Source organism: Anser anser, assembly GCF_964211835.1.
Source record: "Anser anser genome assembly, chromosome: 10".
Classification (NCBI taxonomy): domain Eukaryota; kingdom Metazoa; phylum Chordata; class Aves; order Anseriformes; family Anatidae; genus Anser; species Anser anser.
The window spans coordinates 5,350,263-5,367,267 of record NC_139730.1 but is presented as its reverse complement, the minus strand read 5'-3'; the positions used below and the strand labels follow the sequence as shown (position 1 = coordinate 5,367,267).

The following is a 17,005-nucleotide window of genomic DNA, read 5'->3' as shown; positions in this document are numbered from 1 at the left end:
AAATCTTGGGGTGTTGAATCACTGAGGTGTTAAACCAGAAGAGGGCAAGCAATTACGGTCCAAAGTGTTTCACACCATCACATGCCATGCTCTGAACAGGACAGGCCCCCACTCAAGACACTACAATTTACAGTCCAGCATTAATAACATGCTTTAACTTTTGTTCAGTCCTGAAGTGGTCAGTGGACTTGATGATCTCTGTAGGTCCCTTCCACATGAACTATTCTATTCCATGGTCCAGTAGTTTCCCTGGGCTCCACATTTATCTCGTATGATGAAAGCCAACATGATGTCCACCAGGTCTGCCTGAGATTTCTTCTCTTTTTTATTAACAGGTATAGAAGATGTAATAGACATAAAGTAGTGTTACCAGGGTTCTCTTGCATTATAGATGTTGAGTGATCAAAAGGGAATTACAGTCACACAAAAAAATACAACCACTTTGGTGGATCTTTTGCCTAGTTAGTTTTCATAACACATCACAGCTGAAATAATTCAACTGCATAAAAGTAATTTAAAAGTGTGTATTTTATTGTCAGGTTTAAACTTTCAAGTACCTGTTACCTACAAAGAGCCAGGGGAAAGGGGCTTAATGGACCCACTGGGGAAAAAAAAAAACTTGTGAAAATAGGGAAGAGTGAGCAATTTTGTGCCAACATGCATTTTCATGATTGTTTTGCAAGCCTGCTTTATGTGGCCACTTTCTGCCAATCCATTCTGTAGCAAGCAAAATCATATTGTCCTATCACAAGAGCACACTTGTTATTCAAAATAATTAGGACATGAGTCATCTTAGTATCATAGTTGGCATTAGTGATATATGGGGCTGATGACTGATGAGTCCAATGAACGTTTGACTCGTGTAGACTTAAAATATGCAGCTGAAAAGCTCAGTTAATTCAGAAGAGACACAGCATAGCAGCGATAGCATCTTGTAAAAGCAAGATCCAAGACAAGTAGAAATGCAGTAACACTAGTGATGAAAACAGCTGAGGTCTTCAGATTTTGCAAAGCAGCCGAAAAATGGAAGAACTTTTTCATTAAAAAAAATCAAAACTCACGTGTTTTCCACTTGAAAAGGTCCAAAATATAATAATTTGATTTTTTTTTTACTGTTTACATGATATTTTTTGCAAGTGCTGGAATTATTTTTGTTCCCTGTCCCTTTCCTCTCATTTTTCCTTTTTGTTAGTGTAGTTGAATAAGTGAATGATATCCAAAATTTCAGTTTGGTTTGGAAAAGTTGTAACAGCAGAAAGAAAAATGAAACTAGCACAACCACTTTAGAGAGTTTCAATTTTCTTTTGTTCCCCTTCTGTAACTTCTCCAGAGTTAAAGATCTGAAAGTGTTAGTCCAAAAACTAGTAAAAACAGGGAGAAGGATGGGACTGCAAAGGAGGGAAAAAAAAGTGATGGAAAAAATCCAAACCGTTATTTATTCTCTTTGATGAGAAAAATTAGAAGATAGGTATTTATTTTTTAAACAGGATGGAAGTAGGAAAACCTGAAAAGAAGCTTTTTCTTTATTTTCTTCTCATGAGTATCAAACAGTTCCATAATTAACATTTCCAATATAGTTAACATGTGGCAACTATTTTCAACTCTATTTAGCCAGGCCTGATGCTGTGTTTCAGACATAAGGAAGGCTTCCAATGCCCAACAGCTGTCTGTTCTTTCCAGTTTTATTATAGTATCTAACAAAAAACATTGCACCTAATAAGCTTTGACTTAGATTAAAAAGTACCAATGTTTCCATCCAAATATGTTTTCAGACAACATCAAGGTATAAAACTGCATCAGATGCAATTCGTTTTGAATGCCACTGTCTGTAAGCCCTTCTACTTGGTACCCTAGTCAAAAAGGTGCCCCAAAACCAACTGTCTTCAAAGCTGCTTCATATAGTGGTGAAACTAATAAGAGCTTGCCTTTCAGCAGCTGGACACCCTAAGGGCAAACAGAAAGTAATCAGAGCCAGAGACTCCAGTCAGTGTTTTCTTCCTCTGTGGGGCAACTTTGGGTGATGCAAGGGTGTTCCCCACCTTAGTATAGAACCAAATTTTGAATATCAGTTGAATCAACAGGCTATAAAGCAGTGGAGACCATTATAAGTTGCTTATTAATGGTGACTAAAATTTGAAGGACCTCATTTCAGACATCCAACACCTCAGAAATCTAATTTGAAATGGGTCAAAAATAAACATTTTAAATTGGGAGACAAATACATGATTATTTCCCCAGCAATTCCATACACTGAAGCATTTAATCAAAAGTTTAACATTAAAGGATTTGAAACCTATGTTTTAGGTTTATAACCAAGCATGCAGTACTGTGCTCCCCTAGAAAGAGAAATCTGACTTAATAACTTCACTGCTTTTGCTCATTTTTAAAGAGCTGCTCTCTTAGGTTTAGAATCGAATAGTGACACAATCACAGTCATGATGACTATCTTGTCACACCAAGGTCTTCACCGATCCGAATGGTATAATACATATATCCCATATAAAAAAATGGTGTCTGTTGAGCCTCCATTAATGGACTGAGGCCTTTCGATGCTATTCCAAGCTATCAAATCATTTTGTAGCTACCTTGGGAAAAGAAAAAAAAAAAAGCTAGAATGAAATATCAGAGGTGGGTACCAACTTACATGATTGTGAAGAACAATATGTGAAAAATGTTGTGATCACCACAGATGAAAGAACTTTGAGATGAAATTGGTCTTTCACAGTAATATCAGTTCGCTTCATCAACAACAATGTATCTGGACAATGTGCCAGTGTCATTGACTTCCACTATTTTAAAGGCCTTTAATACTGATTACTGCACAGTGAACAAAAGCTTTTCTTGTGAGAAGTCTGAAAAGGTTGATTATATGTACATTACAGCTGAAAATGGATCAGACAAGTAGTAAGTTATGAAAGTATGAACACAAGAGAATAAAACCATTCACTGGGCTTGAATTACTTTAGTTTATCTTCTTAGGCTGAATTGTGACTGTGGTTTTTTGCAACTCAAATAAAAAGCATAGATCAAGATGAGATAAAGATAACTGAGTATTGCCAGCATTAAGCAATAACATCAGTAGCTGGAAAGGAAGAAAACTTTGATACTGCACAGAAAAAAAAAAACCTAAAATTTACAGTAATACAGGCAGAAGTCCTCTGCAGTTACAAGTCAAGAAAATTAGGCACTAAGACAATAACAAGATACAAGCATCTGTTCTTGCATTTCTTTATAAAGATGTTTGAAATTGAAATTTCTTTGGCCAGCTGAAGGGACTGTCTGGTGTTCCATGGTTTGAAAGCTTCCAGGAGATGAGGGTGGGTAACAACTTTTATATTAGGGCCCACACAGGAGAATAAAATTCATTCAAAATCCAAAGTTCTGCATTACACTGGGGGGAAAAAAAAAAAAAAAAAACTCCCATAAAAAATCAGTTTCTTTCTCAAAAGACTCTTCCCATGTGCTTTAGAAACATGTTTCCTTCCATATCTTACAAACAAAATTAAGGTTAAATTACTTTATGCTTGTTTTAGCATGAAAGAGCCAAGACAGCCATCATTGGAAGGATGTGTTGTCAGAATTTGTGTTGCTAGCAAGAGCACACACCTCAGTGGGAGCTCAGCATGGCACACAAGTCTGAGGAGAGTTTGCAGACTGAGCAGTCAGAAAAAAAAGAAAGTCTTCCAAAATGCATTTTTGCTTCTCAAAGACACAGTAAATAACATGGAAGCCTCAGTGTTACTCCTATGAAACAAAGCTTGTGCTTTTTAGAACAAAATATCCTAAATTAAATTTTAGTCACTACATTAAAGGGTCATTTCCAAAAGATGAAAGTACATTCTGTAGCAGAGTAAAGGGATAATAGAGGGCAAAAAAGAATTACAACACACACTAGTATTACTGAAAAAAAAGAGCATGAGTTGTGATATCCATGAAATGTTAAATTTTCCGCTATTCACAAGGCTCTGCATTCTTAATATCTGTAAAGAATGGTCATCTCAGTTGCTAAAATATAACCCAAACGCTCAAGCCAGGGGCTAAAGTACTCCAAAGTAGCCACTACATCCAGCTGATTCTGCCATTTAGCGTTTCTCCCATAACATCAGCGGTGTAACCTTAGTCCCCAGAAACTGGACGGCGCGTTATGCTGCCGACCTCAGCCTGATCTGGCTCTCAGACAAGAGACAACGCAGTCCCTCAGGGCTACGAGCCATGGGGATGTGCTGGGGCTCCGGGAGGTGGAAACAGCCCCAGGTTGCTCAGCCAGAGGGGAAAGCGGTCAGAGTCGAGCTGTCACCTCTCCCTGGGGCTGCCAGGAGCCTCCAGCAGTAGGGCCAGGTTTTCACCCAATTTGCCTCAGTTTAGGCACACAAAAATGGAGAAACCCCAACTCGGTGCTCAACTGATGAGCCACTGGAAGGTGCTAATGCAGCCTCATCTATAAGCACCACCAAGACTCCCAAAAGGGCTTCCAGAGCCCACTTTTCTTGAGCAGTTTGCCACAGCCTCCTAGGAGGAACAGCATAGTTATGCATTTTAGAGGTGCATGGCTACAGATACTGTGCCACAGAAGAAATAAGGTATCGCCACGCTAATCTTTGTGCTTCATTTACTGTATGAATAGCCCGCGTTAGCCACTGGCTTCCTAGTGTTTATGTATGCTAAGTGCACCCTATCATACCGAGAAATTCATGCATGCATGTGTTTAGACACATTGCTTAGACACCAGACAACCTTGTATTAAATGTTACAGGATATGTGAAAACCCTTGTGCTTTTTCCCAAGATGTCACATGCACACCCCTATGTGCACATATACGCAGACACATGCGCATAGGCACGCATACAACTGCCTTCCCTGCGACAGACAAAAAATTTGTTAATTGATGTTAGTTAAAATCAGTATTTTTGCCAGTCAGAATTAGTCACACATGAAGCATCATGAGCTTCGAGTAGGCTGTCTTAATTAAAGTTTTATCTGTCACTTAATGGAAGAATTATTATCAATTTTGATCACTGTTTTTCATTCAGATAACAGTAGTGCTGTACCAGCCTTTGTATTCCTCTATGGATAATCCAAATTTCTTCCTGATACCAGAGGCAGGCTGATTTATTTTACAAAGCATTTGCTGCTAGGCCATACCAGATACATACTCTCACCCCACGCAGCACAGAGGCTGCACAAACAGGTGAAGCCACAAAAGGAAAGGAAAATATCTGCACAGCCAGCTATTTTCATGAAATGCAATACCAGTTGCATGGCTTTGCCTTCACCTACTTCAGGCATTCTCTGCTGCAAAAGGCATAACAATGCTGCTTCTGGGGACAAAAGATGTTGCTTTTTTTTTTTTTAAACCAATAAATGGTTCAGTAATGCCAGCTTCTCTGAAGTATGGTCTATTGCCCGTATGCCAATACAGAAAAACAGCACTGGCATGAGTGGAATGAAATCTGGAGTCGTTCAGGAGTAGCTGAGAACCGAATCTCCCCAATCAGTGACATTTTGTTCCAGATTGCAAAACTTCTTGTCAGAGCACAAACGCTCTTTTTATTAGAAGTGCTTAAACGAGTTGTTAGTGACGTCTTCACAGAGAGAGCTGAAGAATTTATTTGTACTTTACAAAGAACCTCTTCCTCTATTTAAAGCCACCAGTTGTTTTAATTTAAACTAATATTAAAAGCTTCTTGCCCCGAGTCTGGTGCCGGCTATACCACTATACAGCGCCTCTTTATCAAGGCTGGAGCGCAATGGCATAAAGACCACACACTCAAGTGAGACATATCCTCATGTTGCTTCCCTCAGCTTGCTAGAACTAATCCAGATTTACACATCACTCATCTCTAAGGGACAGTTTGTGCCCAATTTTCTCCTCAGAGCTGTGGAGTTGACCCAAATTGCAAGGAAGACAAGCAGCTCTGTGTATGTTATTACAAAAGAATGGACTGGTAAATCAAAAACTGCCTTTGTCTGAACCGTCACAGATTCAGGGAGTTGAATCAAGTGACAATATGTCCCAGAAGTTGCATCGTCATCAATACAGCGGCATAAATCAGGAATGCTTTGGTGGCTTTTCTAGGCAGTTCTTTTTCTATTAAAAACACAGAGCAGCCAATCTTCCTCCTGTGCCATGCTGACGTCAGTAAACAGAAATCTATAGAGTTCTCTTTAAAGTATTTAAAGAGATATATGCTACATGCAGTGGAGCTTTAATAGGATCAGCCCTTTCTAACAGGTCACAGTATGCTGGCTAAATTTGGTTACACATTATGATTTCAAAGGCTTCTCCTCCCAGTTTCAAAAAGATGCTCCCCCCCTCTTCATTTTTTTTTTTTAAAGACAGCAATGATCAAAGTGCTTTTAAAACATGCTATTCACGACAACTTCGAGTTGAAAGAAAGAAAGAAAGAAAGAAAGAAAGAAAGAAAGAAAGAAAGAAAGAAAGAAAGAAAGAAAGAAAGGAAAAGAAACCTAGAGCGATTCCAAGCAGCACTTTGTTTCAGTTTAAGGGAGTTATAAATTTTGCACTTCAACTTCCACCGTTCAACCATTAGAGGTAAAGAACAGTTTGTTAAAATATTTACCGATACCTATCAAACTGAGGTTTGCTAATGTGAATAGATCAATCCACATGAAGTGATACCACATGCATGCTGATAGCTGACGAGGTGCTCAAGAACTTTAGGCCAGCACAAGGGTCCTGGGAGCCACGCAGAATTAAGCCAACATAATACAAGTACCAGAAATTATTCATCTTTAGTCTGTAATCATTCTATTCAAGCTTTGGAATAGATGTAAAAAGAAAAAAAAAAAAGTGCAACTAAATTGGCCAGTTTAATTATTGCAAAAGAGATGGAGCACAAAGCGTAAGTCTGCCACAAAATATCTCAAGTATGTGACACTAAAGGCAGCCATGTGCAGGACTTCAGCACAGATGAGAAGCACTTTAGTGTCCATACTAAGTTCATATTTTATGGTATTATCTAAAATACCCACTCAATGCAAACTGTGTGTTTACCTTGGAACGGGAAGCCAAGCTGTTTCTGCCAGGATTTAAGCGTACTGTTCCTGGGGAGTGTATGTTTTCCATGCTTCATGCTCAGACTACCAAACTTCCTGCACCAGCATTCATTACGTGGTCCAGTTCCCCCTCTCCAAAAAAATAGATTTTTTGTTCATTTCACCACTTTTTCTGAAATATAGGGCTCCTCTAAGGGACCAAGTCCAATTTTTAAGTAGGCAGTATATAACAACATAATATTCTGGGCACAGTGACTGTAAAGCTACACTCATCACATATGAAAGATTGTTACCAGAAAGCATTACCATTCCTTTGCTATCCTTGGAAAAAAGAGAGGAAAAACCACATTAACTGTTATGGCAGAGAGGAAAGGGATGCTCCAGTTTGTGCCATTGATTCTCTCCAGTGCAGAGGCTGGGAAGTTAATGTATTCGGCTCCTCTTTAATGCCAGCTTTCCCTCGCGTTATTCATACAACTTAACTTCAGCTGCCTCTTCCTCATCCCTCCTGCTTTGCCTCATGCTTCTCAAAAGGCATTTCTCTGCACGGCACATCAGAAACTAAAAATCGAAGTTGCTATCTTACTTCCAAACCGAGCTGTTGTCAGCATTAAACCTACACAATGCATTACAATATAATCCATTTACAGGGTGTCTTATCATGCAAATAACTCAAGGTGCCTCACAATAAAATAAAAAGGACGAAAGGAATCAAACTCGGCCATTGGAACACACAAAAAGGAAACCTTGAAATTTACTTTTAAACACACTAATGGCTCTTTTCTCCCAGTGAGGCATGAAGAGGGACAGGGGAGAGGATTTGACCAAGGAATTCCTATTAGCATTTGATGGGACTTAAATGTGCAAATCCAGCCCAAGATCACTGGGAGACTAGGCTCCTCAAAAGGAGAGGCTTCCTTGAGATCTTGAGGAGACTCGTAAAGGCACGAGGGTCAGCGAAAAGTCTGGTCACCAGAACATCATCTTGTTGGCTTAGATCTAAAGTACTGTAAGGCCTTAATGATCTGGCTTAGGGGCAGGGGCCGTAAAAGCTCCCAGCAACACAGAAGCAGAAATACTGTTTAAAAGTATCCGGCCAGGGCTTACTTCTGACTCATTTCCAAAAAGGGTCCTGGTTTAAATTAGTGTTCCATTATCAGTGTAGAAATAGCAAATAAAAAGCACTTTTCCCCTTCCTATTCCGTTTGTTTTCACTTTCCAAGGTTCTTCCTTCTTCTATTGTAAACTGCCCTTTGGGAGAGACGGATCAGCAGTACCCTCCCTGTCCTGCGCCGGGGCACGAAGCGGGGGCGCTGAGCACAGCGGCTGCCCCAGGAGGGCACAGGACAAATGGGGACCAAACCACATTTCGGACCCTGAGCATTTTGCAGGGAGCAGAGGCAGGACCAGCTCATGCCATGCCCATTATTTCCCTGGTCACACCAAATGAGCATTACCAATGACAGAGTACAAGGCAGAGCAAACCCATCTATTTCGCACTTACACCAGTGCTAGCAGATACCTCGCACCTTGTGTGGTGCCCAGAAATAAAACACCTGTAGGAGAGATGACAATTTGTGTCATTCTGCTAGAGGCTCAGCACTGCTGTGCTTTGATCCAAATAGTCACAGCCAAGGTCTTTCCTTGACATTCTCTTTAGCACTGACCAGATGTACACAAAGGTTCAAATTTAAAATATCAAGCGAGTGTTCAGCTATGGGACACTCAAGAACAGAGCAAAGAGGACTGGGAGCACCTCCAAGCTCGGTGGATACCTACCACCACAGATTGGAAAGCCTGTGGATATCCTGACAGAGTCAAACATTTCTTCCTGCTCCCCAAAAAAACATTTCCAGCCTCCAAAATTTGCTGCATTTTTTCATTAGTGGCATTAAGACATCATCAGCACAACCAGCAGCCATCCACCACATTCTGATCTGACTGAAGAACACATAATTATCTTCTATAAGGGCAGCTGGGATAGATTTGGAAGTAGGTTATGTACCAACACTTCCTCTACTTCCAGAGCTCCCTGCAGCCCGCCTGGCCTACAAGCTGGGTTAAGTCTACGGTCATATAAGCAGAGAGCTGAATTGCAATTTTCCATTCTTAAGGCATTTTCCTTTATTTCTCAGCCACAATAGCCATGGTTTCTATGCTGCTCTGTATATCGTCTCTCCTCGGATTTGATTGATCTTTCTTCAGGATGCCCACTTCTATATTTATTCCCACTGATTTAAATCCAGAGTAATACTTCAACTGTGAATAATATTCCACATTTCTAAATGCTATCAGATTGTTGCCTGTGGCCCAGGCTAAGATGTAATGAACTCCTAAAGTTACTTTAAGAAATAAAAGACTGAAGTAAAAACACAATTTAAATTGGAAAGCACTGTGTTGTTTGACTCCTCTTGCTTCAAAGTAAGAAGGCCAATTTATTTGCCATTTGAAGAGGATGAAAGCCTTTCTAAAACACTATTCCTCCTTCATCTATCACATACCGCTGGACATGTATGGCACCCATGGCTTGCCAGAGCCCTTCCTTGGGGACCACAGCTAATTTTAGAAGAGACAGAGGGATATGTATCATCTGCCTTTCCAAGAGCCAAATCAGGTCTGCCTTGGTAAGCTAAGCTTTAGCTTGGAGAGAGTTTTTATGGCTGAGTTATAAAAACCCTGGAAACAGGGGAGTTTATGATAGAACCACTGACAGACCCTTAACTATAGCAGTATTCATGGTTACCACTACAAGACAGGCATTATGTTGGAGGGCAGTAAAGTTAAACCTGCCCATAGGGCATCCTGAAATGTTAACTGCCGGTGCATATAGTAAGATTTTTAGCACAGGTGTACTCTCCAAATAAACTTAGCTTCCAGAAACCTCCTCCTTTTCAAAAAGAAGAAAAAAAGGGGGGGGGGGGGGAAGGGTTTTCATCTATGACACTGGAAACATTTCTATAGTTGTGAACAACTACATTTGATTAAAATCTGTCAGATTTATCTTCTTAGCAGGAGGGAAGAAATATGTGTTTTCCTCCGAAAGGAAATCAATGTGTCTTTATGATAGATGCAGAGTGAAGATGGGGATGGTGTCACTTTAAGTGGTGAAGGAGGAAGGACGGGCATGCCACTGGATATTACCATTAGCTGCTGGCATAATTGTTGCAAGGCAATGCCCCAGCTCAGATCTTATATTCTGCATTTATAGGGCTGTTTTATGGTCGCTGACCCAACAGCTATTACTCAGACTCCTATGGCACAACATCTTCAGCACAGAAGCATTGGGATTTTTTTTTTTTTTTTTTTTGTTCTCTTCACGTTTCTTAATTACCACACCTTAGTAAAATCTCAGGAGAAAAAAAAAAAACTTTGTTTTTTTTTGCTGGCAACATTAGTGCCAGAGTCCAACTAGCTTCTTTAAAACAGGATAACAGCAAAATTATTTTACTTGAAATAACACAGAACTTGAAAACTGCTTACAGCATGCTGGTTGATTAAGTGGCCAAAACAAACATTCCCATTGAGATAATGTATCGCCAAAATTAGAAAAAATATATTAATTGAAAGAGTGAAATAGAGCCTGATTAAAATCAGTAACATAGCGCCCTTATCAAACTATTTGACCTTAAAAAATGCATTATCAGCTTGGATTATGATATTATCCAGAGTTACCCAAAATGGTTTAAAGAGCCGTACGTATAAATACTTTGCCCCTGTCCTTGAAGGCTTAGGAGCTAAATAGAGAAAAGGGAAGAAATAAGCAACTAAGCCACAGAAAGATGAAACACGCTCAATGAAACACATTTTTGACGTAGGAGTATATAACCTGCAGATCCTGAATGTCAGACCATGGTCCTAAGTAGAGAACCACACTCCCCTTTTGAGTAGATCTTATATTCAACTATGTAAAACAAAAACACCACGGTTTTTAATGCCAAGTGATATTCAGCACCATTCCTTGGTACCCACAAACTCCTTTTATGATCTGAGTTCCCTGAAGGAACCACCAAATGCCCTTGCATCTGCACTGTGGAGGGTACACAGATTTTCAGAAAGATTTTGAGAAGGTTTCACTGCAAAAGCCGTTAAACTGATCTGTTACAGGATGAGGTGGTTAAAAGAATAAATACCTACTTTTTATACTTGAAAGGGGTTTTAAGCAGTGCTCTCCCAGGAGCCTGTGTTACTAGCTATGCTGATCACGTATGTGCAAATGACGGAGAATTATCCAGGACTGTCCAAGCTAAAAGATCTCACTGAGTACTGGGGTATTATAACATAATTTGAAGAAATTCGGTGTCACCGAGGGGAGAGCAATGCACGTACGACACACACACATAGGCTCTAGACATTTATGCCAGAAAGATCTCAGTGATTGTGAATAATTTGCCATAAAGCATCAATTCAGTGCTCCACAAAAGGGAAAATAGGATACAAGAATATGAGTAGGGAATGAAAACCCAGCAAATATCTTTGTGCCACGTATAAATCCACAGTAGTTCTGGTCATTCTAATTCAAAATAGATACAGAAGATTATAACACTTTGCCTATTTTTTAAAAAAAAGTAAAGAATACCTGATAAAAAGAAAGAGGGGACATGATATCTAGCCCACAAAATCCAGAATAAAGTAGAGAAGGTAAGTAAAGAATGATTATTCACTATTTTTCATAATACAATATGTGGCACCTATTAGAAGAAAGTATTTTTCTCCTCATCACAAATTAAATGATGGAACTCATTTTCACAAATGTTGCAGAGAACAAAAGCATATATGGGTTTAAAAAAAAAACTTGAAAATTCACTAAGCACTACTAAATATCAGTGTTGAATGTTCTAACTGTGGAAACCAAAAGTGTACAGAGTTCCACTCCTCAGCCTCTCCCTAAGCATCTGTCACAGACTATGCCTGGCCCGGGTGTTGCTTTGGTTTGACCCGACTTGCCGTTTACAACACAATGAACTTCATTATGAAATTTTCAAATACAACTTAAAATTGTACTAATAAAATCTGTAGATGATGTGAAGAATTATTATGGTAGCAAATGATGGGAGAAGACAAGATTCTGACTCAAGGCAGCCTGTTATTCTCCTTTCACTGCAATGTAGCTAAACACAGCAAAAGTCGGGGAACAAGGCCACTTTTATAGAATGGAAAACAGTCTCAAAACAGTTGAACCTGAAGGATTTGGAGTTTAATCTCCTCCTACTTTGAATGTTACAGCATACAGAAGACAAAAGCCTTCAGAGTCCAGAGCTAGAACAAAAAAGACCTGAGTAGAAACAAGGAAATGATCTTGTCTATGAAAAAAAAGCATTGGTAAGAACTCACTAGACAACTGAGTCCAGCTCTACTTTCAAAATGGAGACAACAATACTGAAGAAAGACCATAGGAGATAAAAAATAAACTAGGTACTAGAAACAAGCCGTATTGTGCCACGCATCAACAACTTCTGCAGTTTGACCAAAAGGAGGAACAAGGACTTGGTTTCTGAGCAGTGGTACCTGTGCGGGATATTTGACTTTGCTGCCAACATGACCAGCTGCAGATACAGAAGTTACACAAACTCAGCTTTGAAGTACGATGCAGCTTCCCAGTACTAAAAGCTGCTACACTTTGAGACCAGTGGGCTTGAAGTGTTTAAGACAAAATTTCCTCCCTAAGTAAAAGCTCTGTTCTAGCTCTTAGCAGAAATTCTTCAGGCTGACGACACAATGGTACAGCTGAAGATAAACATAGGTAAAGGGTATTTATCTACTTTCATTGAGACAATGTAGAATTTATATTCATGGTTTGACTTGGAACACCTAGCAATTTATACTCAAATATTTGAGAGGATGTGGAGAAAGAAAAGGGATGCTTACCCAAACATCAGAAGTGAGTTGCCAGTGTCAGCATCCATAGACAAAAGCCCTCATCCTACTACTACTCCCTACGTTTTGGGCCTTATCTTCTTTTATTTTCCTTATTTTCCAACACTAGGAAATTTTGACTTCCAAGTCATGAATATTAGACAGATACTTGCAATTTCAAGAATAATTCTCACAACTTTGTATAGTTCAGTCTTGCTTTATTCCATTTTTTCTTTTTTCCCTGGGCTACACTAATGATTTTGCAATGCTAAGGTTAAGGTTCTGAAAAGGTGGTCAGAACTGTCAGGGCAATGGGGGAAATCTCACAGGTGGTAGCTGGGGTCTGTTTTCCCATGCTCAGATCACTCTAATCACCAGACTCAGATCTGAGCAGGAAATTAACCCCAAATCAGATTATAAGGGACAGTGAAGCAATTCTTACAGCATGGCATTACCTGGACACATTTCAGCTAGTTTCCCCAAACACTGATGGTACCTTGCTATGACCTGTTCTCTGCCTACACTTAAATATTTGGGTGACAAGGAAAGGCAGAGCAGGGGAAAAAACTGCACAGAGTTTAAAATAGGTTGCAATCTCTGGGCTTATCATAGGTAATTTGTAGTATTTAATAGCTCTGATATACAGGAGGTCACATGAAATCATTTAGAAGTCCTGTCTGGATTCAATTTCTAAGAATTTATTAATCTCTGCCTGGCACAGGAGAGATAATGGCATTTCCTTTGGTAGAGCCTCAGTCAGTGCCAAGAGCAGGAGTCCGACTGTCATCAAATCAGCCAGTGAAAACAAGAGTGGTATTTGGTTGTTTATTTATTGAGTCATTCCAGCTTAATATTGGCTTTATGCCAATGCATATAAGTCCAGAGATAAAGAGTTATTCCTAACGATAGCAGGACAATCCATTTCTCCCCATTACAGCACAGAAGCCTAGTGCTAAATTAAATCCGATCCCAGATATGCCGGTAACCTGAACCTCGACTTTCACAAGGGAGAAAAGGTTCAGGAGACAAGCTGGGACACATCCAGAGAAGGGTCATAAAGGTGCAACGAGCCAGATCCCTGCATAAAAGTTTTGCTGCCTTTCAACAGGCCAGTGCAGATTTGAACTTGGAATGGTCCAAAGGAAACTATTTAAACCCAGGTCCCAGAATGCAGAGTGAGCTAGTGGGATTGCTTGGGAGCCTGGAGTGGCATTTTTATAGAGCAAACAATATAAAGTAAATAAGGGAGAATGACAACCCTCTGTGCACTCTAAAAGAAAACTAAAAGTCCCGCCAGTGTGCTCTGCTTGTCAGAGAATACAGGAGCCAAATGCAAGCATGTTAAGAGGCTATAGCCTGGAAGAACTGTTTTTTCCCCCCTTCTTTAAAGCAATGAAATGGTTCAACAACCTTCTGAGAAGGTGAAAAATCTTGCCTGTCTACATTTGCAAGAGCAGCCTCAATTACCTGCCTTTCCCTTTAAGCATTTTCAGATACAAATCAAACACAGATGGCCCATTATGTTTATGACCTCACTGTCAATTGCTCTAGATAGTGCATGCATTAATTATTGAAATATTTTCATAGTATACAACTTCTTAGTGTTCACATTGTCACAGATAATTTCAACTTTCTGATTAGAAGGAGGTATAAACAGTGTTATTTATGAAAATTAAACTCTTGAATACTGTAAAAGCCACAGATATATTGGGGCTATTTTATAATGCCTAAAAAAAAAAAAAAGCCAACAACAACAACAAAAATCCTGGCCTTAGTCCTGAAAGTCAACATTATGTTAACATTCCCTGTGATACATAAACAATGCCAAAACCTATTACAATTGCAGTAAATTTTGATTACCGGAGTTGTTTGTTATTTATGTCTAGAAGATAAAGATAATATTGGGAATAGCCCTCTTCTTTTCTGTATATAAATTACATCCATAAAATAATGTGATTTTTGAACAGTACCCCACAAAAAAAAAAAAAAAAAAAACTTGACTGAGGTTTTCAAATTGTTGTGTCTATCCTGGCTCAAGAAAACAACCTTTGGAGACTGAGCAGGCAGTGCCATTTCTTTATTTCTAGTTTACTTTCATTGGTAAAAATCCAACAACTTTAGACCAAGCCCAAATAAAAACATCCACAGAATAGCAAACAGCTCCTAGGAGCAGCACAGGAACCATTTTAAGAATAGGATTATCAAAAACACAAGTTTCCCCAGAAACAGCCCATTGACAGCATTAAGGCATTCTCCCAGCAACAAGATTTAAGTTTTCACACTCATGAGCAAAGAGGAATAAGCACAAACCTCCACTTCCTTGGGGGATACAAAGGATAAAAGGAGGGAAATTGCCTTTCCGCTAGCTAAGTTTTAGGGAGTACCTTGCAAGCATCAGTCAACGGCAGATCCCCTGACATCAAATTAGGATGTCCCATGTGTGAATGGCCACCAGCCCCAAGCACAGGCTCCGTACTGCCTGCTTATCACTGGATCCAAATGCCGTATTCCTGAAAAAAATATTTATCTTTGAGTTCCTGTAGTATTTCTCTCCTCCCTATAGCCTAGATTCATATTGTGACAAACCTTTCCAGGTAGGATCTGTCTTCCTCCATTAGGAAAAAAATAAAGATGTTTTTATTCCAGCTGCTATTTTAAAAAACAACACATCACCTGGTGATTAAGATTGCAAGTATATCTCTGTCCAGGAAAAAAAAAAATGCAGCTTCTTTTACTTATACTTTTTATTGCCTTAACCTATCTGCAAGACAAAACTAGAAAGGGAACCCCAAATTTATGGGGTGAAGAATTAAATGAGTTAATCTCTCCTAGAATACTCCAGATGAGCAAACAGAGAACATGCCTTTCCAATATTACTATTTTCAGAAAACTCTTCCAATAAGCGGATACCATCCAAAGCAGCAAAGGTAGAAATGAGAGGGGGAAGGAAGAGAAAGAAACATCTCATAGAAGCAGCCCAGGGGAGAAATAAGTTCACAACTAGCACATTTACACCTTTCTTGATTTATTTAAGGCACAAGAATAGCGTAATGTGACCTGTTTGCTTCACTAACAAGCTTTTATATTTGCAGCAGATCAAGTCCAGACCCACTTCCAGTGGCACAGGCACCTCCCAGCCCCACAGAGGCCAAGCACACGGTCCTGGGGCCTCTCTAGTTTCCCAAAAACAGGAGGTAAAGGGACATCTAAGGAAAAAAGTAAAAATATTTTTAGCCAAATTTTGTAACAAAGGAGCGGAGTTACCTCTAACTAAAACAGCTCCACTTCACACAAAACACCCAGGACTTATTTTGTAGAACAAGCAGAGTTTTGCTTTTTATAGATCCCAGGTTTGTGCTCCCTGCCCTCACAAGGAACAACACCAAACAGGAGTTCACACAAAACCCTCCCCAGCCCCTCATGTTGCTCTTCTGAAAGGCTCAGCATCTGCTACAGGTGCTCTGATGGTCAAAATAACTGAAAAAGAGAAACAGCTGGCAAATAAAAACCTACGTTTTCTAAGACACACTTTCCCTCACAAAATGGAGACCTCTAACTCCTCCAAGATCCCAGCATTCCTCTGCGCGAATCTCCGCCACAGGCCCTAGCTGGCTATAAACTTGGAGGGCCCAGGCTCAATTATTTAAGTGTATCTTCTTCTTTGGGGGACCCTGCATGCTGCTGGAGTGAAGTTGGAAAGGAAAGGGGAGGTTTTATTTTATTTGGGCAGAAGCTGCCCTGAACCTGAACGAAGGGATAAGGCCACTCTCTTCCTCTACTTCTCCACAAAATTGCTCTCGGCCCATCCTGCCACTGTTTGTTCCAAAGTTACTAATGCTAGGCTTCGTGAGGTCAAAGAAACTCCCACCCCCACCCCCCCAACCCCAAGGTCTGCTTAGTTCTGTAGCTTGAAAAGCTAAAGCTTCTACTTCTGAGTGCTTTAAAGGGCTCACTAGTGCTTTAAATGGCTAAATCCACTCTGCCTGGACTAGGAAGAGATAAGAAATACTAACTTATCGTTTGTTCTGGTTTTTTTTTTCCTCCCTCTCTTCTATATAGAAGGTAGAGGCTGGGTTAAGTTTTGTCCCCCTAGATAAATGGGCAATGTATCACTTAACTGCAGCAAACATTACTG

The 17,005-nt window shown here is 39.8% G+C and overlaps 1 long non-coding RNA gene across 2 annotated transcripts; it reads right to left on the bottom strand.

The window, feature by feature from the left end:
• Positions 1–1,543: 1,543 nt before the first annotated feature.
• LOC310904679 lies at positions 1,544–16,759 on the bottom strand. 2 transcript variants are annotated; one of them, XR_014588528.1, is made up of 4 exons: positions 16,135–16,759; positions 15,457–15,479; positions 15,255–15,380; positions 1,544–3,391 (listed from the first exon to the last, which is right to left on the bottom strand). It is a non-coding gene; the product is annotated as an uncharacterized lncRNA (long non-coding RNA). The 2 variants fall into 2 exon arrangements; XR_014588529.1 differs by lacking the exon at positions 15,457–15,479.
• Between the last annotated feature and the right edge of the window lie 246 nt (positions 16,760–17,005).